Consider the following 26529-nt stretch of genomic DNA (forward strand, 5'->3'; position numbering starts at 1 on the left):
TTAGTTAAACAGTAATACTTTGAGCACTATCAATGTCTTTAAAAGTCTCTTTACAAGAAGAAAATCTCTTACCTTGTAAATAACATTCAATCACTGGGGATTGAATATACCATTCCCAATATTTGAAATCTAAGTTTATCCAATATTTTTTTCAGTTTCTGTTTGTAATTACCTCAAAACAATAATGAACAATACAACTTCGAAAAAAAGGACATTAGTAACTGTATTAGTTTAAACCAGTATCCCCTTTCAAACAAGTCCGTCCATGGAACCTTCCAGAACCATTTTTCAAATACATTAATATTAAAACGCGTTCTAGAAAGACCACTTTTAATATGACAAGAATAATATTACTTCCATTGTTGATATCTCTAGGGACTGAGCTTCATGAGCATGGTAATGTCTAAAAATAATGTTGAAACATAAGGTCTGCACGCAAATAAATAAAAAGCATAGTTGCTTTTACGAATAGGGTGTTATTATTTCATTTTATAGGGCATTAAACTATGTAGGTTTATGTTGGTTTACTGTATTATCAATATTTTGAACTGCTAGTTGGAAATGAAGGAAAAAACTTCTGTACTTTATTTTATCAATTTTTGCTTGTATGTGTTGGGAAAGTCTGAGAGTTAAACGGAAGATAACTTCGTCCAGAATAAATTGTAAGTTACCATGCTTTTTTTAAATCAATAAGGTTTAAAATAAGGTTAGTGTCTAGCTAAAATCAGAAAATTTACTATTTCTCTTCTTAAAAGACGAGATGGTTTTCCTCAAAAGTTCATAACACATACAAATATCAGCTATCAATGTATCATCTACTGGATGCATCTCGCAGGCCGCCTTTCATGTATGGAAGTTTTAAGCATTGATCAACGCGCTACGCAAAAGTTTTTAAGAAAATACAAATACATATCACTTGATTACAGGTATATGTAAAAGCAATAATATACATACGTAAGGTGCGAAAATAACGATCTTCAGAACGAAGGAAAAGGAAAAAATACAAAGATATTTAGTTCTTACTGTTGATAACGTAAAATATTTTGATGCCTTTACAAAACTGACTTTTTTTTTTATTGGGTATATGCTTTTGTTAGCACCCTGGATTACCTAAAATACGTAGTTCAGCCTATCAGCTAGTTCAGCATATAAGATGCAATCTTATCATCCTTTCTTACATCTTCTTCTAATATATAAAATTCCCGTGTCACGATGTTAGTTACCGTACTCCTCCGAAACGGCTTAACCGATTTTTACCAAATTTTATATGCGCATTCAGTAGATCTGAGAATCGACCAACATCTATTTTTCATACTCCAAAGTGTGAAGGGTTGCTCACACAAAAAAAATATTTCATTTTTTGGACGATATTTTTTGTTTTAATTTTTTTATAATGTGGCATTAAAAATACATACAACTAGAAATAATTTATAAGGCAAAACAACGTTTGCTGGGTCAGCTAGTATTTATATTTTTCTTATAAAAAATATTCCATCAGTAATAAGTATTGGTAATAGCAAACATTGTATACTTCTCGTAAATGGACCTTATTTACTCCATCTTTCTATTTATGAGCTTGTTTGAGTTAATCCTCCTTAAGAATAGGCCCAGAATAATTTACAACCCGTCTCAAACCTAGCCTGGAGGTTACGGGTTAGACAATAACCTCGAGTGGTCATTGACCTTGTAGGGTCAGCAACGAACTACGATAAACAAATGCATTCTTAAAAATTATCAACAACTGGTCAAGTGTCAGTTAGTCTTGCAACACTAGGGTTCCGTTTAAATTAAACAATGAAATAAACAATCAGCAGCAAAATGTGGTCATGCTACCGTGTTCTTCACCAAACATTGCATTATTTATCTACGCCACTGTGTCCCACTGCTGGGCAAAGGCCTCCCCCAAATCCTTTCCCGATGCTCAGTTTTGGGTCTCGTGGAACCAGCCCGCGCGGTAAGCGTTAAGATCGTCTCGCCACCGCTTCCTAGGCCTCCCACGGCGACGCCGTCCATCCGCTGGCTCCCATAGAACGGAACTAAAAAGGCTTTATAACCCTATCACAAGAAAAAACATTCAAAAAGTACATCAAATCACGTATATTCAGTATCCCACATTCATAATATTTAATGAAACCAAACAAATTCACCGGCATATATCTTCTCACGTCAACGCCTGACGTCACACGGAGCCATGATTAATTAAAAGTTGATAAATTGTTACATCAATCTTGTTTATTAGATCGTAAATGTCCACGTATCATCGCGTCGCACTTATAGAATGGTTGGGTGAAGATGAACTACTATAATAGGTGGAGTGTCAATTAAAATATAATTTGTTTTAACAAAAGAGAATATTTTTTTTTAGTGTTGGTTCATCGCCTAACCTTATACACCAGCCCCACAAATGTGGAGCAGTGTAACTGCTTGGCAGATGTCTCTTCTCATACCGATAAGGTTTGAGAAGTAATAACCAAGCTAACTGCTGATTGGCGATTTTAGATTCAGAATTCAGGTTTTCTCACCTTGTTGTATTTCAAGTTTTGACAGTGGTGTCTAAGAATAATTAAAAACGGCCATATTACTTTTAAAAGTCAGTACTTGCATTAGGATCAAGTCAGCCATTACAAAGTGTAGTTTTTTTAAGTTTTAAATATACCTTTATTGATCTGGAAAAAAAAATAACTAGAAGTATTTTTAGCAATTCTTGTAAACAGACTTACAAGGTTTCACATTATTTATACTAAGGCAAGTTTTTCACGGCCATAGAGACCTTTCGGCACAAATACATATACCTAATTAAATATTTCTCGAAATCCGTTTTTTAAATATGACCTAAAATTAAACACTAATAAAAAAGGGAGCAAATACATTTAAAACTCAAACAGAATGCCCATTGTTTATTCAAAATTATTTTCCTAAAAAAGCTTTTAATAATATCAAATGATACTCAGTTTTGAACATAAAAAATAAATAAACGCGCCTTTATTGCTTCTATATTAAACCATAAATTTATCTGGCGTTTTTGTATTCATCAGTACTCGTATTTTGATCTGTCAAAGCAGAATGGTTGCCGTTTAAAAAGCGAGATAGCCTTATACTGTATATTGTTGCGTTTCGTTTACACAACGACACAGATTTAGCATCTTACTTTAAGGGTGCAAAAAGCCTTATTTTCAGACATTTATTTGATATTCATGCCTCCAAAATCTCCTTTGTAAACTCCACAGTTTTGCCCACATTAAGATTGCATTTTCTCTCCAGCATTTGAATGTAGTATTACGAATGTAGTACTTATGATTGTTATGATTGGAAGAAAACCTTTCATAAAAAAGCTACAACCACACAAAAGTATTTTTTGGTCTATATTGGTCAGTCTAGCTAGATGTACTTTATAACATTCGTATTTTGAGATGCTTAGGAATCTTAAAAAAAAAACAAAAGATTGTTAAAAATAATGTCTAACTTTTGCTCGGTTGATGTACTTAACGATTATTTGTGTGATCACGGTTTAATTACTTAATTTGTTACAATAAGGTTGATGTAGAATCTGGTGTCAGAGTATAAGACTCACGTAGACCCCTGACGTGGCCTGAAATTACTTTTAAAATTCTTAAATTAAAAAAAAACGTCGATGGTATTTTTATTAAATTAATGAAAATTATGATGCAGAAGATGAATTAAATTTTTGCTCTGTAATTGAATTCCTCGCTTCATCCGAAGCCCAAGGCATCGTTTGCGTAGCATAAGCGAAATCACGGACAACTTTGAATATTTTTTCATGAATTTCTTGGTTAGAATTGATAATTCATTCAACGAGCGCTTTGAGAAATTTAACTTATCTATAGGACTAGGGTTGCCATAGACTGATCATAATATTAAACCAAAAATAATACTGTTTCTTTAAACAGCTCAACCTAGTCAACCTTTTAGTAATCCCGTAATCCTCCTGAATGTCAATCGAATTCTCATCGATAACCCATAACCACAGACAACGGGACTTTGACAATCAAATGTGGTTTTCGAAGTACCATCGTGGTACTAATTCAGTGGGATACGGCCACTACATGTGGTGGCCTGGTCGTGAGTAAGTGGCAAATAAATTGCCTCGACTATCCCGAATGGGCGTTTAATATCCGGCTGCAAAGACCAGGTGTAGTGTTGTACCGCGTATGTATATACGCGGATATTATCCGCACTTTTATTTTTAGCGTTTCGATTTTTTGGATAGCTTTATTTTTGTGTTTCGGGATTCAGTTAAGCCGCAGATTTGAATAACTCTATTGCTTTTATATTTGTGTTTTCGAAGTTACGAAATCTAATCTATTAGAATGATTGACAGAATTCTATTTCATTAGAACTCTTTGAAATTGATTTTCAACAACAGCTTAGTTCTTGTTGAAATAAAGTTGTTTACGTAAACAGATTTTGTTTTGGACTTCATTTATTCTTTTTAATTAAACGACTCATACTATTACGCCTACCATGTCTCGAAACATTTCGTACCTCATGTTGATACTTTTAAGTCCTTTTTTTTTCTTTTAATTATGTCGGTAACGTAAGGACAACACTACTTCGATCACTTTCCATAAAAAGTAGAAAGTTAAAATGCCAAAGTATTATCGAACAGGTGGTTGCTATTCTTAAAAAATATGATTAGATGATAGGTCGAATAGCGGTTTATGTGTGTTCGCACTTTTTGTGCGCTTTCACGGTTGACTTAATTATTTGATGGGCACTATTAGCACTATTAGAGTATTTTTGAAAAGAACTTCAATTTTAGGTCTAACATTACTTATAGAAATGTCGGCCTTATTGTTGAGTTTTACGTACAATTTTGTATGTACCTATGTATGAACTGGCTTGTAAAGGTCTCGCCGCCAAAGCGACTGCGCGCGAAGTTTAGCGGGTTTGATCTCCGCGTAGAACAAGCATTTGTGTGATTCACGAATGCTTTTCTAATCATATATATGTCGAGTTTTATTTGAGTGATGTGACTTTAATGTTTGTGAACGCGCCCCACGCGACACAAGAATTAAATTAATTACTGCGGGAGTCATTTTTGTAAACGAAAGGAAACTGTTAAAAGTATAATTACAAGATGTTCCTTTTTGTGAAACCCTTCTTTATCATTAGGATTCGCGATAGCTATATGATTTTTCATTGCTGTTTCTTGCCCATAGCAAAAGGAACCTATTTGTGAATCGCGATACTTTGTTTTTTTATTTAATTCAGAAATTTTACAAAGTTAACATAACTGACCTCATTAGTTTCCTTATTATATGTATATTGCTCGTTAAACAGTGAGTTTTTAATTGTTTTTGCAGTTATTTGTTTAACAAAGCTAGTAGTTCAACTCTATACAGTTTGCATGCATACTCATAACTTGGTCGTAACATTGTTTCCATTTCATAGATTCTATTGTGTTTAGACAATAACAGGTATTGGAACATTCGAAGCGTCGTTCTCATGTAGTATATAGCTCTTAATTAGTTTCTATTTATTATTATTTCTATTCATCAAAGAAGCCATATCTTGTTGTATTAGTCAAAAACCAGTTCTTCTTCCTAATTATTATTGATCATCTGGTGATAAATAGGTACCATTTATAATTATAACATCTTTATGCAAACCCATATGCGCGAATAAATAATTTTATTTAACATTTTCGTTTCGTTAGCCCAATTTATTTACATTTTATTTATTTTACTTTAACTTTAGCGGTTATCTACAAAAACAGTACGCCAAAAATACACAAAAATATTGACATACAATAAAAATAAATACCGTAACGGGCAAACATCTCGTAAATCCGAAGCGTATATTTAGATCAGGTTTTCCCTGTTTCCGGGGTTTTGTCAGTTTTCCTTGTTTCGCTCACGGATGATCGAAAGGGTTTCTAACTGACTTAGTCCTGAAAAGTTAATCCTTTCTCCTGAAGAACTTTGTTCTGTGAATTTGGAAGTCGGTGGAATACAATCGTATTAATGCAGTCTAGTTCCTGAATTTGATTCAGGGTAAGCAGAAGACGAAACTTTTTTTATTTTTCCTAATTTCGTTTACTTCCTAATTTCTATGACAGTTTCTGTATGTCTTTTATGTCATTGTTGTTTTCCGAAAACGCGCTTACTTGAATACTTATTAAAAGTAATGTATCATTACTTGTAATCTATGCAATGCAAGCCAGCGAATTGCGAGTAGAAAGTACATAAAGAAAAATGTCAACTGCTAGGACTCCCGGATTAAATACAAATAAATATCATTATGACCGTTCCCACCTACGTTTCTCAACCTCAATTTTAATTATTTGTTATTATGGCGACTACTAATTAATGAAATGATTCTTATACTATGCCCCTTCCCTTTACGGGAAGATGCATTTGTCCAGTAGTGGGACGTTGTAGGCTGTTATTAGAATTAAAATCATTACAGCAAAGCATTAGAAAGAGGATTCTGTTTTAACCCTTCAGGTTAACCCTAACAAAAAATATATTTTTACGCAAACGCCCATCATATCTTCATCGAATAAACGTCTAAACCACTCGCCTTGGTCTGAACAAAGAGAATCTATACGTGCCCCCGTCATCATTCGGTCGAGAACTTTTTGTTTCATCGAATATTAAGATAAAAGATATTGAATTAGTCTTGGATTTGTGGATTTTACTTCGGGCTTTTTCTTATAGATAATCTTGTTGTTAGCTTGTTTTTTATTGACGGCTAATAAAAGTCAGATACAGGGTGTTTTCGGGTTCTAATGTAAGTCAGATACAGAATGTTTTCTTTTCATCAGTTATGTTTTATGTATAATCAGGCCCAAAAATAATGTGTTTTTCTGAACCTAGAATGATTAAAATTTTTGGATTTGTCCATAAACGTTGTGTACTCAAAGGAATTTCAGTTTTTCAGTCTTTCATATTGATTGGTAACACTCATCGACAAAGAGATCTCCCATGTATATATATGAGTTTTATATGTATGTATGTGTGTGTATACTACAACTTTATTGACTTTCAAATTAAATGAAAGTTCGTAGCCTCCTTTGATATAATTCTCAGTATTTTTCTCTAAAGCTTTTCATGATTATTTAACGCAAAACTTTAGAAAGTAAGTACTTATTTGAGTATTTTCTTTGAGTTGAATATTTTTGAAGCTTTTGACTACTAGACATCATAAGTCTAACATAGAAATATTATGTTTCATTAAAATTTCAGTCTATTTATAATTTCATATTTAAAGCTATTTTCTTTTGAAACTAATTTAAAATAAACCGACTTTAACATCTATCCCAACTCTCATAGACTTATGTTAAGTAGAGTTTTGCATAATTTTGACAGCTGTCCGGCAAGGCAAGGAGATTTTTGCTAATGTACCTACCGTTTAAGTTTTTTTTTATGAATACTTTAATTCTTAGAAATAAAAGTCATATTATTTTCTATCAACCTATTTTATAAACAGACGTTGCAAATGAGAAACATGTTATATTATTGTACTAGCTGCTGCCCGCGACTCCGTCCACGTGGTTAGATTTTTCCCCGTTTTTTCCACATTTTCCATTGTATCTTCGCTCCTATTAGTCGCAAGGTGATGTTATATAGCCTATAGCTTTCCTTGATAAATGGTCTATTCATCACAAAATCAATTCGAACCAGTAGTTCCTGAGATTGGCGCGTTCAAACAAACAAACAATCTCTTCAGCTTTATATATTAGAATAGATTTAATTTCGTCCCTATGGCTCAATAATTTAAGCATCTAAACAAATTAAGATCAGAATCCCATAACTAATGACAATATTCCAAAATTTCAATAAAACATAAGTCAGCATCTTAAACGTTTAGCAAGTTGCAATATTTAATTAAATAATGCCAACAAATGGTCTCATTTATCAAATAATTTAGTATTCTCCTCACCCTGTAATGAAACACCATAAAGCCGCCGTAAAACAGGGAATTCTCCCTGTAGAGGCATTAATCACTTACAGGGAATATATTTATTCTATAAACGATTATATTGTCATAAAATGTTTTATCGCTGCCGTTTTAAAGTGTTGTAAAATGTACCTTGGGTTTGTATACTATGATCTTTTTTCCCTTGAGAGGTTTTCGGTCAACCTTACGTCAAATATTATACAAATATTGAATGTAGTAGTTTTGTTCTACTAATTCAATAAAAGTGACAAATATGTGTCTGTCGTTTAAAAGCTTGTTTTTTGGTAGGATTCTGTATCCTGTAAAGAGCGAAAACGGCTTTATTTACGGTAAACATTTTGTTGCGAGTCCGAGTAGCACTTGACGTTTTAAAATAAATTTACATAATACGTTGCTTGGTTGAGGTTGTCTAATTGTTAGAATCTCCAACTATATAAGCATAGGGTCCAAAACTATTTTGAAAAGCAACTGAGAGCAGTAGGTACTTAACCACTTTTAGATATACATTTTTAAGGCGTATTTCACTCTAAATTAGAGTAAAATCTATTTTTAAGTATTTCACGTTGATGTGCTACAAAGAAATTCGCTTAAAGCTTAAGTAATTTTGTCAGAAAATCCCGGTTAGTTATCTCGGTGCTGTGTGGAGCGGAAACCACATTTTTGTAGGAGCGAAAGTGCTACAATTTAATGTATGCTTTTCAGGTGTCATCCAAAAAGTTGTTGTTATCTACTGAAAGACTTAACATAAAAAAAACAATATTACAAGTAGACCATTTCAGGTACTTTCTAAACGATATTATCAATGACTTGACATGTTAAGGAAATGAATCGGTAATAAACCATTGAAGTTACAATATTATATTTATATAACTATTTACGTAAAATTAAAATTAAAACTTGGATTTCGTATACTAGTTTTCACTTACTACACACACTGTTATCTGAGATACAATATGCATTTTAGTGTCTAAGTAAAAGTAAATATATATTTTAATAACGTTAGTATTTACATAACTAAAAACTTTTTAATGGAATTTCCAATAAAGTAGGTCTCTTTTCAAATATACATTAAACACAAAGCAAAGAATTTCATATATTTTACACTCAAAAAGTAAACCAGCTCAATCAAAGAAAATAAACATTACCATTAAATGCTTCGAAAAACATTTGATATAGACCTCTTTAAAGGTGGCTTGAGTATTCGCTTATCAAAAATTCCAAGACGTTTACCATTCTAGCAGTTCAAACATTGTTCTCAAGTTTTATTCAGAAACCTGACAGATTTCACCGAAATTGGCGAGGAAATTATGTAGATTTAGGGTTTGGCCTGAATAATTGTGACGAGAAATACCCATTTTATACCGAGTTAGAAATATTATATTGAAATATAAATATTGTAGGTCAAACGTGACAGTGTGACTTTTTCAATGTCGTATTGCGTATTGTATAAGTACTTATTTTGTTCCTGTAGAATTCTATGACTAAGTTTCTGCTAATCAATACTGCGAAAGTTTGTAAGTATTGACTGATGTTTTAACTTTTTATGCAAAAGCCATTGTACGGTTTGGACGAAATATGTTATACAGATAGTATCTATAATAATATATAAAACTGAAGAGTTTGTCTGTTTCTTTGTTTGCTTGAACGCGCTAATCTCAGGAACTACTGGCCGAAATTGAAGAAATATTTTTGTGTTAAATTGGGTGTTAATTTGTGTAAAATTCAATTCATCGTGGCAGGTTTTAGGCTATATATCATCACGCTGCGACTAATACGAGCGAAGATACAATAGAAAATATATTTATTAATTGTATACCTATAAAAAAATTACCAATGCGTCTTTTGCGATCGATTGACTGACTTCGGACCTAAAAGGAGTCTTTAATGATGTCCCATTTTGGCGGCATGTTCACACAAGTCTCCGATACTCGCCGATTTCATTTTCCAAGTGACTACCGCCACACAAACTCACAAAGCGTTGGACAAAGCCACGGATCGTTGATCACCATCGAATATCTGGGGTACTACCAAGTCTTAAAGTATATTTTTGCGGGTGTGGGAGAGAGATGGCGCTTTACGTGTATTGTGCTGTCTCGCTTCCACTACCATATTAATATTAGTTAACGACGTGGCTTTGACCCTCAGTATGTTTTTGCCTTGTATATGAAAATCAAAAGCCTAAACTTTTCATGAATTTCATTAAAATTTTGCCTTTGAATAACCTCTTAACTCCACATCCCTACCAATTCGATAGACAGAATTTATAACTTTGTTCGTTCGTAAATTGTGTTATACAAACGGAGTCTAGACCATCTGCTCTTAAGATGGGACTGTTGTCTTCGTGGAAGCGAGACACCGCTACGTACTCTGTAGAGCGGCATCCCGCTCACACATGTCAATAATCCTACTTTATAGAATCTGAGTTCGTGGTACAGATGATGGACCGACTGACGAATATATTAATGTAATTACATATACACGTGGCGTCTTAGAAAGGGACTTGAAAACTTAATGCTGTTTTAAAGATATTTAACTTATGGAAATGAGAGAAAGTTCCAGCGCGTGTATTCGTTGTAATGGATGGATAATTTGGAATAGTGTAGTTGACTTGTTTAAATATTAATCAATCTCACTATATTTTGAATGGCATTTAAATGGGTCCAGATTTTTAGAAACTTTCCTATAAATGAATGGTTATAAAGTCATTTGAAATTGAAGCAACTCTAAATTTATTTGGAAACCGATCGATTCGCCCCCCTGTCGACATAGTGACCCATTGTAAATGACCCTCCGAAAGCATCTAACATTCCAAAAATCCCGAAAATGTTCCCTTTCAAAAGTCTGCCTTTTGCGACAACCGCCATCAAACATGAAACTAACCGGGCTTCAAAAATACCTACCCGAATTAAGAGTAACTCCTTCTCTTTCCACTATATACCCTTCTCTTTCCCTCTTAGCCTTTCGGAGGTTTTAAATGATAGCTCGTCGAGTTTGCAGCTTTGGGGTTACTTAAAAGAAACCTAGGGTTTTTTCTTTCATTACTTTTTAATGATGTAACTTTCTGTACCCTTAAACTTTCAAGAGGTGACTGGACGGTTTCATTTATGACTGAAATGGTTTTGAAGTCGGGTTATTTAGAAGTTAACAGCTTGGTATGATGTCATAAATTATATGATGGAAGATAAATTTTGTATTCAGCATTAGGTACTGAATGAGCTATATGGGAACTAAGTGAAGTGAACTATTTATACTTCTACGATAACAAATTCAAATGTAATTCAATGTATTATAAGAAAATTGTGAAAAGAAAATGTTGGTTCAACAGATTATTTTTACAAATCCAAACAAAATGTATGGACCTTATACATTTTTATTCACTTGAAGTGTTATCATAAGTTTTATGTTTATAAACTCGGGAGCGTAAGACTTTTTACGAACTTCGCCCTTTAACCCCTTCGGGGGTTGATTCTGAGAAAACCCTTTTTGGGAGCGTTTTCGTTATAAATACAACTGGTCTTTCATGCTCCTTCCAAGGGTCGGCATTTGTCAAAGTTTTACGAGTGCTATGTACTTTTTACCGTTATGTCTATTATATTTATGAAATGATATTATTTACCAATATTTTGCGGGATTGCCATTTCAATGCATAACCCCGCCGCTTCAACTCATGATTAAGGCTTGACTTCAGTGGGGTCCGAAACTAATCATTACAATTGAAAAAAATCATAGTTACTTTTTGCCTGCGATGCGGATCGAACCTACACTTCGTGTATTCAAATCCCTTCATAAAACCGTTAGGCTATCACGGCAGTCTTTTAACCTTTGACTGCTTCCACTCTTTCAACAGATCACAATCACTAGCTTGTCCTCAACTCGTAAAAACGTGTTTCGGCGAGTAATTTTCCACGTATTGTGTTCTCCAATAGCTTTTAGTGTCTTACCGCTGGCTGGGGTCTAGCTCCATTTCTCCCGTTATTCTCCTTTCCTCTCTGCCTGCATTTCTTTGTGGCCCATCTCTTTTGTAAGTGCGAAAGAAGTTCCCTTCTCGAAGTTTGTTCCCTAAGTGATATTAATAACTTCATTCTATTAACGTGCACATATATTTGTGTTCATATTATGAGAATCTTTTTGATATGATATGGAATAACTGCAGAACCTTCCTTGTTAGGTAATTTAATTAACATATGATTAATCTAATGCGTGAGGGAAATGGGCGTGAAGAGAGCTTCTACTAATAATATATTATGTTTTTCTTTATATATTTTGTCGTTAGTCTTTATGTATTATAGCTAGTATAAAAGCTTGCAACCGGAGAGTACGGAGCTTGAAAATCACCGATAATGCCCCTGAGCGATAGCTTGGTAAAAGATACAAAAGTAACTCTACTTAAAATTTAGTAGTGACCAAAGTAATAAACAGCTTATTAATAGATATGTCAAATTACTAGATCTTAAGGTTTCATACTAACAGGGTGAAAATAGAATCCTATCATTAAGGTTAGCTGTATGTCCAACAATTCATCCATCTGCGGCTGTCAAATAATAAATAGATCGAGTTTTTTTTTTGCGCATACCTAATGTAAACAGCCACTGACAATGCAAAACATAACGAAGTAAACCTACGCCAAATCTCCCATAAACAAAATAACTTAAGTGCAAAAATCTAACAAAAATATCAAATAACAATTTCCGTCTCTCAAGCTATAATCCTCAAATATTATAGCACTAAGAACCGTGGTACACAAAGAAATACGTCTTACGTCCGTTGCACGTCCCAGGGAAACAAATTGTGTCCCCTGACGTCCTCCTGTGATTACACCAGGACGTGACGTCCGAGATTCAAACAAATGTAAAGTATTTTTATTTAAAAATGCTTCTATTTATAAGTTATACCTGAAGTGGAGTTTTTAATTTATTTTTGGTGTCTTTCGATGTAAGAGGGTTTTCGAAAGGTTTTTCGTCACATGCACGAAGATCTCAGGACATGAATTCGTGGATCACTGAAATGCTTGTCCTAGACTGGGTCAAACTCGCGGCAAGTTACTCAAAGTAGGTTTGGCGAGGTAATCTATCCATGCAGACAAAATAATTGTAATCGAACAATCATTGATAACAATAAACAAAAACATTAACCATTAAATAAAAACCAGTACCAATTTTACCTAATCTATAAATATATATTTCTACTTCTATTCTAATATACATATATTTGCTAAGCAATACTGGTCATCACCATAAAATAGTTGTCCATTTGTTCTCACCATCAGCATGGCACTAAGGTACAGCTAAGTCTTCATCAATCATGTTAATTTGACACATGCATCATATTCGTACAATGTAGCCCTGGGGGTTAGCATATATCATGTCTATACGGTGTATGTGTGTGTGTCTGTACAGTATTAATTGATTGAGTAGATTAATTTGCTAGCTTGGCCAAGATACGTATTATCGCATTAGTGGTTGTGTATAATAAATAAATAAATAAATAAATAAATGCGGACATCATCACATACATTGTTCTGAACCCAAAGTAAGTTGCTAAAGCACTTGTGTTATGGAATTCAGATACAACGAAGGTACCACAAACACCCAGACCCGAGACAATGTAGAAATGACAATTTTTACATTGACCCGACCGGGGATCAAACCCGGGACCTCAGAGCTAGCGACACCTTGAAACCGGTGCGTACGCCACTCGACCACGGAGGTCGTCGTATGTTTTCCACTGACTTCACAAATAATCTTCCTTTGTGATATTTTCCTATTTTTTTTTGTATGTTTGTTTGTCGTTCCGGTTGGATTTTTGCGACTCAACTTTGACGCACTTCCCGATAAGGTAGGAGGCTGAAATTCTCGTGGTAGCTTGAAACCCGATGACAATGCAATTTACAACTATTGAAACGGCTAAACCGATGTAGATAAAATTTAAATGGAGTGACATTTCAAAACGTAGGTTTTAGATTTTTTAAATCTATTAATCATTTAAGGTTTAAGTAACCAAAAAGAAAAAGAAGTTGGGAGTTGGGTTATGTTAAGAAATGGATGACCATTTTTTTCATCCGTGTACTAGCCGTGGTAAGCGTTTCGCAACTTTTGTTATACGTCAAATCGACTTAGTCATAATTTAAGATAGACAAAACGCATAAACTCCGTTTATAAGTATTGATCGATGAAATTACTGATTTCTATCATATTTTACTGTTGACGATACAAACAACTACAAGAAAAGAAATAATTGAGTAAAATGAAAATAATAAAACCAATTTGAGATATCTCATTGTACCGACATACGATTGTATCTGATACGAATACAATTTATCTTGTATCACGTTACGAGCTACTGGCTGATGTATCGAATGTTGAGTATTGGTTGCGGTACTGAAACGCGAACAAATATAGTGCTTATCTATACTTAATACATAAAGCTGAAGAGTTTTTTTGTTTGTTTGTTTGATCGCGCTAATCTCAGGAACTACCAGCTCAAATTGAAAAAATATTTTGTGTTAAATAGACCATTCATCGAGGAAGGTTTTAGGCTGTATATCATCACGCTGCGACTAGTAGGAGCGAAGGTACAATGGAAAATGTGAAAAAAACAACGAAAATTATTCATCTTCAAGGGCTTCTGTTCAAAAATTCCTAACTTATATCTTCTAACCACGAGGACGAAGTCGCGGGCAACAGCTAGTACAAAGAATAAAGTTAGGCATTTGCTGCAGTTAGTAAATGAACATTTAAATATTATCGGGATACTTCCAAACTTAGTTTGATGTGGTTTTCTATGTGTTTTAATTAGCTTTGACGATTTTACTTACGCTTTGCTGTATGTTTGTATATTTGTCTGTCTAACACTAGGTTTTATCTCTTGAACCTTAATAGCTGGACAAATGACATTTTCACAGATGATGTATTTTTCGGTTCTGTTGCCACAAAAGGCAATTGTTTTTACGTAGAGAAATTGATGGCTAATCCATTTTTTGAAATCTTGTATGTTTTTTGTCTTAGGTTCTGGTCTCTCGTTTACTATGTCTCATCTTTAGACACTGAGAATAGTATTTGAAATAACATTTTAAAATAAAATACGCTTCAAATAAGCTATAGATTTACTAGCGGAAACATGTAGTTTCACTCCAGTAGTTCCCATGAGGGAACAGGTAAAATATAGCCTGTTACTAGCTATCAGTGTTACTGTCCATTGGAGAGATTTTACAAAATCGGTTTAGTTATTTCAGTGAAAAAGCGCAACAAACATATTCAAATAAGGCTTTATAATGTGAGTTAAGGTTTAAGCAAGAGAGGCATTCTTTTATTGTATGACCCCTTATTTATTTTAAATAATGACTCCCGCATGGATTTTAATCCTTGTGTCGCAGGAGTTTCATAAAGAAACAAATCACATGCACAATGACACCTAGAGTAGACACTTTGGAGCGAGCATTCGTGGATCACACAAATGTTTGTCCTACGCGGGGTTCGATACCGCGACACGACGCGCTGAGTGCTTTTGGCATGGTGACCACTCGGCTATCAGACCCGTCTACTATAGAAACAAGATGCCTATTATAAATGTAATGCGCTCTCTCGCTTCCACCAAAACAGCTGTCTCGCTCTATTTTTGTAGTTGCGTAGCAAAACATAAAACGATCAACAATGTTTAGTTTTACTCCTCTGTATTGTTTCAGATATTTTTATGGCAATGTCCCATAACGGAAGAATTGTGACGTCAATTTTCTTAGAAATGTCTGTACGTTCGCGTAAAACCAAAGAACTCATAAAATATAGCAAGATTGTAATACTGGAATAAGCTTTTATATTCTTAATATTTTGTAGGGATTAAATATAAGAAGATAAACTATGAAAATGAAAATCTGGGAAAATTAATTATGTTAAAATCATTTCATGAAAACATTATCTCTGAAAGAGATGATGTGATAATATCTGAGTTTTGTTGTTATAGTTTTTGCTACGTATATTATTTGTTTTTATTTTGCCTTATATGAAACCCATACTGTATGTCTATGTCTGGGGAATCGTAACACTTAAAAGGGTGCACCAATTTGGAAACGTCCTTTTTGCGGGGCTTTTATTCTATATTGACATTGCTTTACTTAAGTACTGTTTAAGTATTAGTGTTAAAAACTGTTTGTTCAAAGCAGCGATAAAGTACTTACGCAGATAACTAGACATATTATGTCTGCGAGAATTAGACACAATTTGGCAAATGTAACCAATATTTACTGCTTTAATATATGCCCAAAAGTTAACAGCTACAGAGATGTCCAACATTTTTTGATTTCTGTATACAAGACAATGTCTATAGAATCCAACATCAACTCAAAGGTCTTTGAACAATTACAATGTAACAGTATTTGAAGAAATATACTATGTTACGTATCCCTACAAGCAAAGAAACACGCAAACAAATGTACCCAAGTGATGACCAGAGCATTTCAGAGCGAGTCTTAATGGACAAAGTTTTTCCACCACAAATCCTGCTCCGCCGGGCTTAACTCTTCAAAGTGGACTTATGTGGTTCAAGTTAAGATGGATGGGAGGTCGTTTCCATAGGTATGTTTAATGTGTATATGTTTATTAGGTCCGGTTGCTTACTTGGTTAGAGGTACGGTTTAAAATGCAAGTGTATGTAGGCAAACTTTTAAGACGAACTGGTATAAAATTTTTGAAAGGACGTGGAATAAGCATATCTACTTAAAATAAAAACCTTTTGGTTTTTCTCTTTTAATTATTTATAAACAAGAGGAGATAAATATGCCACTCACTACAATACCCTTTGTTAAGATAGTTCAGGATATGTCTGCATTGGCTCAACAAAAAAAACGGAATTCCCTGAATACGAAATAAACTACTTATTTTAAATCTCTGTTTTATAAACCTAGCTAGGGTTCTACGTAGGTTCGCCTTTAAGGCTGACGATGTAAAGGCGTTTCTTACCAAACAATCTCAATAAACACGGACGCATCACCGTAACCACAACCGCTCTACCAAAAGTTATACGAAAAAGAATCTTCATTAATACAAATCCATTGAACACCCTCAAAGTAAAACCTACCCTCACTAATTAATAATAAAGCAGCTAATCGCTTGTAATTTAAGCCACACCATAATTCCATTGAAGGTGCTGTTTGTGGGTCGTTGCGGACGCCTGTTTCGGTAGATAATCCGTGTTGTGTGTACTCACCACTATTTATTACCATGGGAACTGACAAAAGAGCTCTTTGTGTCATTGTTGGAGTTATGTAGGAAGGGTTTGGTATGAAACCTTTTTGCTATGCTTGCTGTCTCCCCAGCTGTTTCAGCCCGTTCTGTCAACTGATCTTTGATTAGTTTTTGTTTGTTTTCTTTAAATTAGTTGTTTCGTCAACCTTTATGGGCATTGGTAACTTCTTTGTCCTTAAATTCCAAAAAAAATATAGTTCTTTTTTTGTTTCATGCTATCAATATTTCTAACCTGTACTGTCCAATTCATGGGTAAAGTCAGGTCACGTTCTCAGGTTTTCGATTTCCCATTTCTGACTTTATTTCGGTTCACTTTCACAATAAATAAGATAAAAACATGTCCATATATTTGATTAGGTACGACTGGTCACAATCCTACTTAACAATGATTCTATTGACAATTAACTTCATACCAGAATTAGATATAGTTTTTTCCTCTTCGTTTAACTAATGGATCCTCCAAACACAAGAGTAAAAAGTAAATTGAGTACTTTCATGTTAACCTTTCCGCTCGGTAACTTACCCTTATTTTTAATTTTGCATGACTGACAAAACCCTAATTAGAATTCACCCAATTAGTTATCAGCGCTAATTAGACTCTTGTTGTTTGGCGTTGGTTCAAGGTCAAAGGTGATACTTAAATGTAAAATTAAATAGAGCCAGCTTAATATATTTTGTGATTAGTAACAAATATGCTCATGGACATAATTTTGTTAGAATTAAACAGGATTGTTGATGACATTATAATACATACATAATATTCCTTATCTATTCCCAACAGTGGGGAAAATGAACTAATTACCTACGTACCTATTTGTTGACACTGGCTTCTTTAGATAAAGTTAAGTTTAATTAAATTCTGGAAATGGGCAAGTGGTCAAACATTTCAGACATTAATAAATATGTCAGATACTTGTAACTTTGAAAAATAATAACCAAAACTACATAACCATGTTCACACACGTTCCCAAAAAATACCATGCCTGTAACCTGAAATTCAATATCATTCCCTTTTGACGGTCTCGCCAACTTTTGAACGTTTTAAACGCAAACATTTTGCATTTCACAACTACTTTTTCGTGTTTAAGCTTTTCTTCCACAGACAGATATTAGGGTATCATGGTTTACGCATTTTCTTTTTGAATTGAGATGGTTGATGTTTTTTTTATTTGTTTGGTGAACGATTGCTCTTGTGTTGTCTGATTTTCTTATGTGTAATTTTGCCTGTGTTTTTATTATTTTATCGTTTTTCAGTGACGTTTTTTGTTATTGACTCTTTGTTATTTTAAGTAAATGCTAAAAGCTGTTCGGTAATCTTGTTGCAACCTTAGTTGCAGCTATTCAATGTGCTACAGTCAATGTGAACCTATAATTGACATGCATATGAGAATCTATGTTTTTCCAGTTTTCATTTGTACTGAACGTACTTAACGCCGTTGCTGTACCTAAAACAAAAAAAGGTTTTTTTTCAACAGCCAGCACTATATTGGTGGTTGTGTTGATATATTGTTATTAACCAAAAAAAATGTTTTCATAAGTTATTTTTTTCACTAGCTTCATATCGCCTCTCAATCTCCTTGCACCAGCTTTACAAAGTCCTCCATATGAAATCGCAATATAGATTAATGAAACGAAACGATCCCAGTTATTGCCCCAATTGATTACTGTTTATTGCTAATTATTATTTTAGTACTTTGTATCGCCGGTCACCGGATAACGGTTTGCACGCAATTATTTTAATGATCTTCATACAGTTTATTTGTTATTAAAGTTTTGGTCACTGGATTATCGAATATTGTGCTATTAGATATGACAGTGTAGATAGATTTTTCAAAAGATGTTGTTTTTTTTTTATCGCGTAAATAAGAAAACTAAGTTAATACGATATACCTTTAGCCTACAGGGAAAGTTATTTGCTTCTCTCTAGTAGAATACTATTGCAGTCCTACTTATAGGGATCCATTATTAAGATAAATTAAGTCTTTAATATGATTTATTTATACATTAAAGTACTTCACCTAGTCCTATTTCCTGGTTCTCGGTTACACAATGGTGTACTTAAAACATTTATTTTCAGAGAAGTCAACTGAATTTAATTCGAATCCATTTTCCCGAAAAGAAAAACGAAAAATGAACATCAAATATTAATTTTTATTACTCTTTGCAATGTGTCAAGGAATAAAACGTTATATTTCCAACAAATAATAATTAAAAGTTTTAAAATCCCATTTCGCAGTGATCGTGTTGTCAGCAAATTATCAAGGAAATTAGCTGCCGACAATTTAGAAGTTTAATAGTTGAACTATAGTAACAAGTGACGGGTGGCACTAATAGACTTATGTCAAGTTATGGTTTTAATATTCACTGTTCATTTTGAATGTTGATGTTATTTCGGAATTTGGTTATTTAAGTGAATGTCCAGGTTTGTAATAGTTTCGTTTTATAACTTATGACTGTGTACTTGGTCCTGAGGATTCTCCGCTTTACCAACAAGAAAGACGCTTTAAATGCAGTTGTAGAGTTTGTTAAAAGGTGGACATGATTTTTTAAGTTGGTAAGGTTAAGTTTATTTCATTTTCATATTTATTGCATTATTATATATGATGCAATGTAAATACCTGCTATGTAATATCTGCTCTGTTACTACGTAGTAACAATCTCCTTAATATAATTTATCTCCACATATTTTTGTATCTTATTGTGAGATTTATTATTATTTATACTTTAGCTTGTAGCAATATTTACACGAATAAATCTTTACCAGTAATTGTCGGATATAGGAATTTCTCAAAACCTCCAATTTTCACTACCTACCTACAACATAAACACAATAGTTTTCATTATAGTGGTACGCTGTTAACACAATTTCAGCCTACATTAAACAGCTATTTAGCTGTTAATCTAAATACAACAAGGCTGACTCAGAACGCGTGTAATTACTGAAATATTTTCTTGTAATTACTACCTATTAAATTATACTAAGCCTTTGTTTGTTCGCGTGTCTTTTCAGTATATAATATTAACAAAGGTTTTCAAGTAATGTACCTACTAATGCAGGAAATAAACTTAATTTAAGACATCTTTAAATACTATTTTACTGGCAGTAGCAGTCATATTTAACGCCCTTTGAAATATATATCTAGTAGCATAATTGTTGTTTTCAGTCAGTACCCAATTTCAATTAACAATTTATAATAGTAAATTGACTTAAACTTTTCTCAATAAATAGTAACAGCGTGTAGGTTTTTTTTTTTAATTCAGACAGATTTTGTTTGTTCTTACCTGAATTCTTGGAGAGTAGAAACTTCTTGGAGGTTCCAAAAGTTATCGAAAACACCAAAAAGCTCAAAATGGCGCGATACAAAGAGAGATACTCACTATCCTCAACAGAACCTGACTTGTGTCCAATATTCAGTTTCTTCTTACGTATTGACATAGAAAGAAAAGCTAAGCAGTCGTCCATTATACCAATAAGTCCGGGAAACTAACAAATTGCAAGCTTTAGCAATATTCTTGCCTATTCAGCCTCTTTCAGCTAGTTTCTGAGTTATTAAGTATACGTTAATCTCGTTATTTGTAATGTTATGTAATCTTTCGCTATTATTATCGCACTTTTAAGCTTAACTAATAACAGAATTTTCAGGAAATATTATAATACTTTACCAACAAATACGTATAACCGATTTTAAATTAAAACTACACAGCCAAACTTGATGAAATTTTTATGGGACGAAATGACAGGTTTTTGACGTTAAATAAGAAAATAATCAACAAAATCGGTTTTATGGTAGTAAACTTGAAAAATACCTAAGATACAGAATAACTCGTGCTTTTTCATTTTGAAAAATTAAATTTCATAACATTAACAATTATTGACAGTTATTTGAACGTTGCAATTTGACTGTATTTAAAAAAGATACTTTGACAAGTTTTGTCATTTTTCCATCTAAACTTAAATTTTCCAGCTTCTAAACTGTTTACTCAAAATTACTATATTAAGCTAATACTACCGTAGAATTTTTTTATGCCTTTTATTTCAATATTCATTAGACTTACATTAGCCAGTCCAAGGCTCCGAATAAGCGATTCAAATTCCAACCATTTAACTACCAGCATGCATCTGTAGTACCTACCTCAATGGTCCCGTAAGTCCTTGTTTGAGTGCCCCAAGTGCCCAAACACCTGCGCTTTGGTGGACTTAAACCTAGCCAATGACGTCCCATTTAATGTGACTAACTATTGGAGGCATTCCATTTAAGATTAGATTGAACAATATAGTTCGAGCTGGTCAAAACTTGAATGGACGAAATAAAGCATTATGTCCTATCTCAGAAGTTTATAACCTGACCTCTGTTTGTTATGAGCTCCGGAAGAAAAAGTGATGTAACTTTTAAGGAAAGATAAAGCTTGCATTATACAATGTACTACAGTTTGAACGGTGTAATTTAATTTAATGAATGTAATAAAATAGATATTACTTCATAAGATGAACAATTATATCAGTATATTCATCATCACCATCAGCCCATATTCGTCCACTGCTGGACAAAGGCCTCCCCTATCAGTATATTAAACAACAGTATTACTAAATTAATCATGGATATTCAAGAAAGCGCTCTTCCTCTCTTCTACAAAAATACTGTGCCCAATGATCCATAACTGTTTCTAATGTCTAACCTACTAACTGTTTAAAAGTATATTATGGAAGCAATAAATATTGGTAATTGAGTAATGTACCCCCGCCCTTCCACAATGATAACAGTTCAGTTTTCAGAACACATATTTCTAGCATAGAACGCGATAAATATTTGCACGACCTATAAGGTTTGTTTCTAGCCACAGCGTTCATGTATAAAAGATTCATGTCTGTAAACGCACTCGCGGTGTAGAAACATCGTGTTTGCCCTGGAATGAAACGTTATATAAACATGAAAGCAATTCTGATAGCGATTGGCGATAGTTTTGAAATTCTATAGATGTTTCATTTACTGAAGAAAGTAATTGTACAATTACGGGATTAACGTGCTTCAAATAGGTGTAGTAGACGTTCAAATTCTGGGCAAAATCTGGGCAGTTGACCAGAAAGAAGACGCTTATTTCCTCCTTGTGTTGCGAGATTTTCACAAATATTCAAGTGACATACACAAAGAAATCCAGACTGAATGAACCAGACAAGAATTTGTGCATCACATAAAGGATTTCACAACGTGGGGATCAAACCAGCGACACGTCACTTTCAGTTGGTTTGGCATGGTGACCTCAACCACTTGGCTATCCGTTCAATCATGATAATTAATCGGTTACCCATCATCACTTACACACGAATTAGTTCAAAATTAAACAATTGTATCCAGAACATTTTCTAGTTGCGTAATATCCTTCCAGCAAACAATTTCAGCTGCATCTAACAGGCGAGTGCTAACAAAATCCCATTTATCTAACCGTCGAATAGTTCTGTATTTAGTCTAGCGCCGTTGCCAAATGCGTTGGGGTACGCGAGCATGTGTTCGTGGTGCTGAATACGCGAAAACGACTTGCATCCTGTTTTACGACGATTTTTGCCCATTGTGCCTTTGTAACAGTTTAGTATTTATTCCTTGGTAGTTGGAAATCGAAAATGCTTGACTTTTAAAGAATTTGTGATGTGCATCTGGTGAATTTGTAGATAGCCAACTAAAGATAACTGTTTTTTTATCTTGTACATAGCTTGCGTGAGATTTCTGTCTTTTGAATGAAATGTTCTTTTGGTACTTGCCATGTCAAAGCATCTCTTGAAGAATTATCTCCTTTCTCCTCGCTTGCCCGTCCATTCAATCAACATCATATCAAAATATTTTCATTTTTTCCAAAAACCTCAAATCCCCAATTTCGTTTAAACCATTCCTCTTAAATTGAGAACGTTAATCGCCTCTTGATAAACTGTCCATTCTACAAATACGATCCTCTATAGCCGTCACTATGTGCCGAACGCTCCCGTCGTGTCACGCCGGCCCCATTACGCTAGTTGACGTGCGCAAGCGCATACACAAGCAAGATTTATTGCAAACCTTCGAAATTAGGTATTTGTACGACGGACCGGTTGTTTTGATCGTCGGTTTGTGTTTGTTTAGTCTGTTTGGGGTTTTTGTGGGTGCGCAAAGGTTATGCATGCTGAGATTTCTAGAATTATTTTGGATGGCCAAGTATTAAGCATTAAGCATAGGAACCTAAGCATGACCATAGCCGTAATGATAGTTTTTGGTTTCTTTGGTGGTTATTTTGCTCTTTGAACCTTCTTCTCCAATTGCCACTGAAATATTTCCCTAACTTATTTTGTATATGGAGTTGAGAGTTTCTAGTTTTTAAACCTCAAAACAGACACCTGCATCTTCTTGCACAAATGTAGTCCAATTTTTTATCTCCCCTATTCAAACTAGCGCAGTGGGCGCGAAAACCCGTAGATCCTAGTTACTTTGTTTTGTCCAGTTCTTTTATGACCAGTTTGATTCGGAAGACCTTATAACTTGAGAAAGCGGTTGTTTGACAGTTATAAAAAAAAACTCTTTTTAAATAAATCTGAACTCGATAAATCTTAATGTCTGCTTATATCGCTAGGAGGAGCGCGTTTCGTTATCATGTCTGGAAAGTCCATACTTCCGCTTAAACTTTGGCTCTTTTCGTGGCGTTCTTAGCATGTAAAATGTAGTTTATTTTTCTTTCCATTTTCCGATTTCCCTTATCTGTAGAGACTAATAATACCACAAAATCCCACTACTGAAGTGTTTCGAAATCCATTTCACTTAATAATGTAATTTATTTTTCTGCACTTTGACTCGTATATGCCTGTGATTTTACTTTTCGTTATTTTTCATTTTCTTCTAAAAACAACAAATTTTTGAAGATGTATTTTTTTAAATGTTTTAGTTTATGTAATTACAATAACTATACTATGTTTCATAACTACGTATAAAAAATAAGAACTTGGAAAAATTAAACGTCAAACCTAAGTTTCCCTAGCACAATTTATAATAATAGAAGAAAACTTTGCAAGATATTACCTTCCATCAACAATCCTGAAACAAATTCACTTAAACGTGTCCCATTTCAATTTGGACTCACATTAAGAATTTTTCCGTAATTTCCTCGCACATTTTATATACTTATATCTATGTAAGCAGTCTTTACATTTCTAAGGTACCTTTATTTCACTCCACTCAACATAACGCACATAATTAGACTCGGGACGCGTGTGTTGACATAAGAAATTGGGCGCGTGTAGGAATGTACCCCATTTTTTAGGGTTCCGTACAGATAGGTTCAATACGAAACCCTTTTAATTGCTTTGCTGTCTGTCCGTCCGTCTGTTACCAGGCCGTTATCTCATGAACCGTTATGGCATTTCAATGAAATCTTCCACAGATAATATGTACCTACGTGTAACAATAAATAGATTAAAAAATCTAAAAATCCACGTTTTTAAATGTCACTCTATTCAAATTTTATCAAAATTGGTCCAGCAGTTTTCATAGTTGTAAATTGTCATCGGGTTTAAAGCTACCTTGAAAATTTCAGGCTGCTAGCTTATCAGGAGATGCCACAAAATTTCCTCTTTTCGTACGAAACCCTTTACGTCGAGAGTCTGACACTCATTCGACCGGTTTCTTTTCATTTCCTCAGAACTGAATAAGCTTATTTGGACTAAATTATGATCATGTTTGTTTTCTTTTTGATATCAAATAATTGAACTCGTTTGGCTGTACGATGTGTGTGCAAAGTCAAAGGCTTAGATGTTTATTAGTTTTATTTATTTTTCACAAAGTACATATGTTATTGCATAAATTTGAGAATTCTTGATAATTTCATAGGCAACTCAAAACCCACGAATTAGTAGAAAATATGACACCATATATTTCAGTCGAAAATTATTTCGATAGCACGTCTAATAAAATGAAACTACCTACCATAGTTACCTCAGACATACCCGTAAAACCAGATAGAAACATATTCTAGACTCGAGGCATCCAAAAATACAGTATATACTAAACTAAAACCAAAGAAAGTCTCAAGTGAAATTGTACCCTGCTGACACTTCAAATGAGATGGCGCAATGATATCCGACGTGAAACGTATCTCATTAACTTGATTATATTTCTACTTCTACAAATCTTCCTAAAACTTTGACGAGTTCAGAGGATTTTGGTTCTTATTTCAAAGGCGGTTTGGGTTATAGTGGGTTGGATAGGTTGAGTGTAATTTCCGTCGTCCCGTAGGCACAGTTATGAGGGAAAAATTGGAGAGGTCGTCCGATCGTTGTGTGGGCTGTCTGAACATGTTTCAATGCTTGTAGTTGTATCGTTATATCGTGATTCCTTTATAGGTTTCAGCGATGCCGCGTGAATATGGTTTTCTATTTTTCCAGTACTACCAATGAGAGTATCGACATTGGAATGGCTTTCCTGGAAATGTTCGCTGTTTTGTTGTTTTACTGCTGGTGTAGTTTTGAGTTAGGCTCACATAGAGTATCTGAAAATAGTAATAATATTTTGGACAGCTGCTATTAACATGTTCGTAGTAAGCGAACGTAGTAAAGTAAGTAAGTAAGCACGTTGGCTTCTCATTTGGAAAGAACTGAATGAAATAATGCATTGGAAAATGAGATCAGCAGAGGGTGGCTTTGGAGTCCTTTCCCACAAAAAAGTAGAGGCGCCCAACAGCCATAAATGCAGTGTCACGAGTTACTAGAAGGCTTGTGTTGCCTCGGTTTGCCTCGCTGTGTGATTACTTTGCCTCAAAATGATTTCGATCTTTTTACTCACGTAGAAAGATAAGATTTGTTTTTGTAATATTTTGCCCATAAACACTGCCGCCTATTTTGTTTCTTGAGTTCGTTAGTTTCTTAAGTTTTGTAAAATTATGATTTTAATAATATTATTACTTCTTTTATGACTATCACAAACACTACGACCTCACAGACCTAAAGTTCTAAATACGAATAACAATAAAAAACGAAAAGACCATTACATGATAAATGGAAAATAACTTTTGAATCCACTTTCAAATAAGTACCTACAATAAAGCATTTCATATTCAGCTCAGTCATGCAGAAACCTAGTGTGGAGGGATGAGATACTGCTATGAGTTATGGGATCCTTTACGAGATAATTTAAATTGGGATACGGTTTGTTGGGCAGATAAAATTTTGTTGAATTTGTACGATATCGTTGTCAGAAGTTATTCGTTTGTGTTGTTGTAGTTGCAGTGTTAAGTCGGGTTTCACACGTAAAGGGTATAAACGGAACCCTATTACTAAGGCTTCGCTGTCTGTCCGTCAGTCCGTCTATCTGTTACCAGGCTGTATCCCATGAACCTTTACCTCTAGCTTGTAGTGACT

General features: G+C 34.0%; 1 protein-coding gene across 3 annotated transcripts in view; it reads left to right on the top strand.

Moving 5' to 3' along the window:
* Nucleotides 1–26529, top strand: part of LOC113501540 (RNA pseudouridylate synthase domain-containing protein 2-like) — a 388829-nt gene that overhangs the window by 118553 nt on the left and 243747 nt on the right. The window lies entirely within an intron of this gene.

Source organism: Trichoplusia ni, chromosome 15, assembly GCF_003590095.1.
Source record: "Trichoplusia ni isolate ovarian cell line Hi5 chromosome 15, tn1, whole genome shotgun sequence".
NCBI lineage: Eukaryota > Metazoa > Arthropoda > Insecta > Lepidoptera > Noctuidae > Trichoplusia > Trichoplusia ni.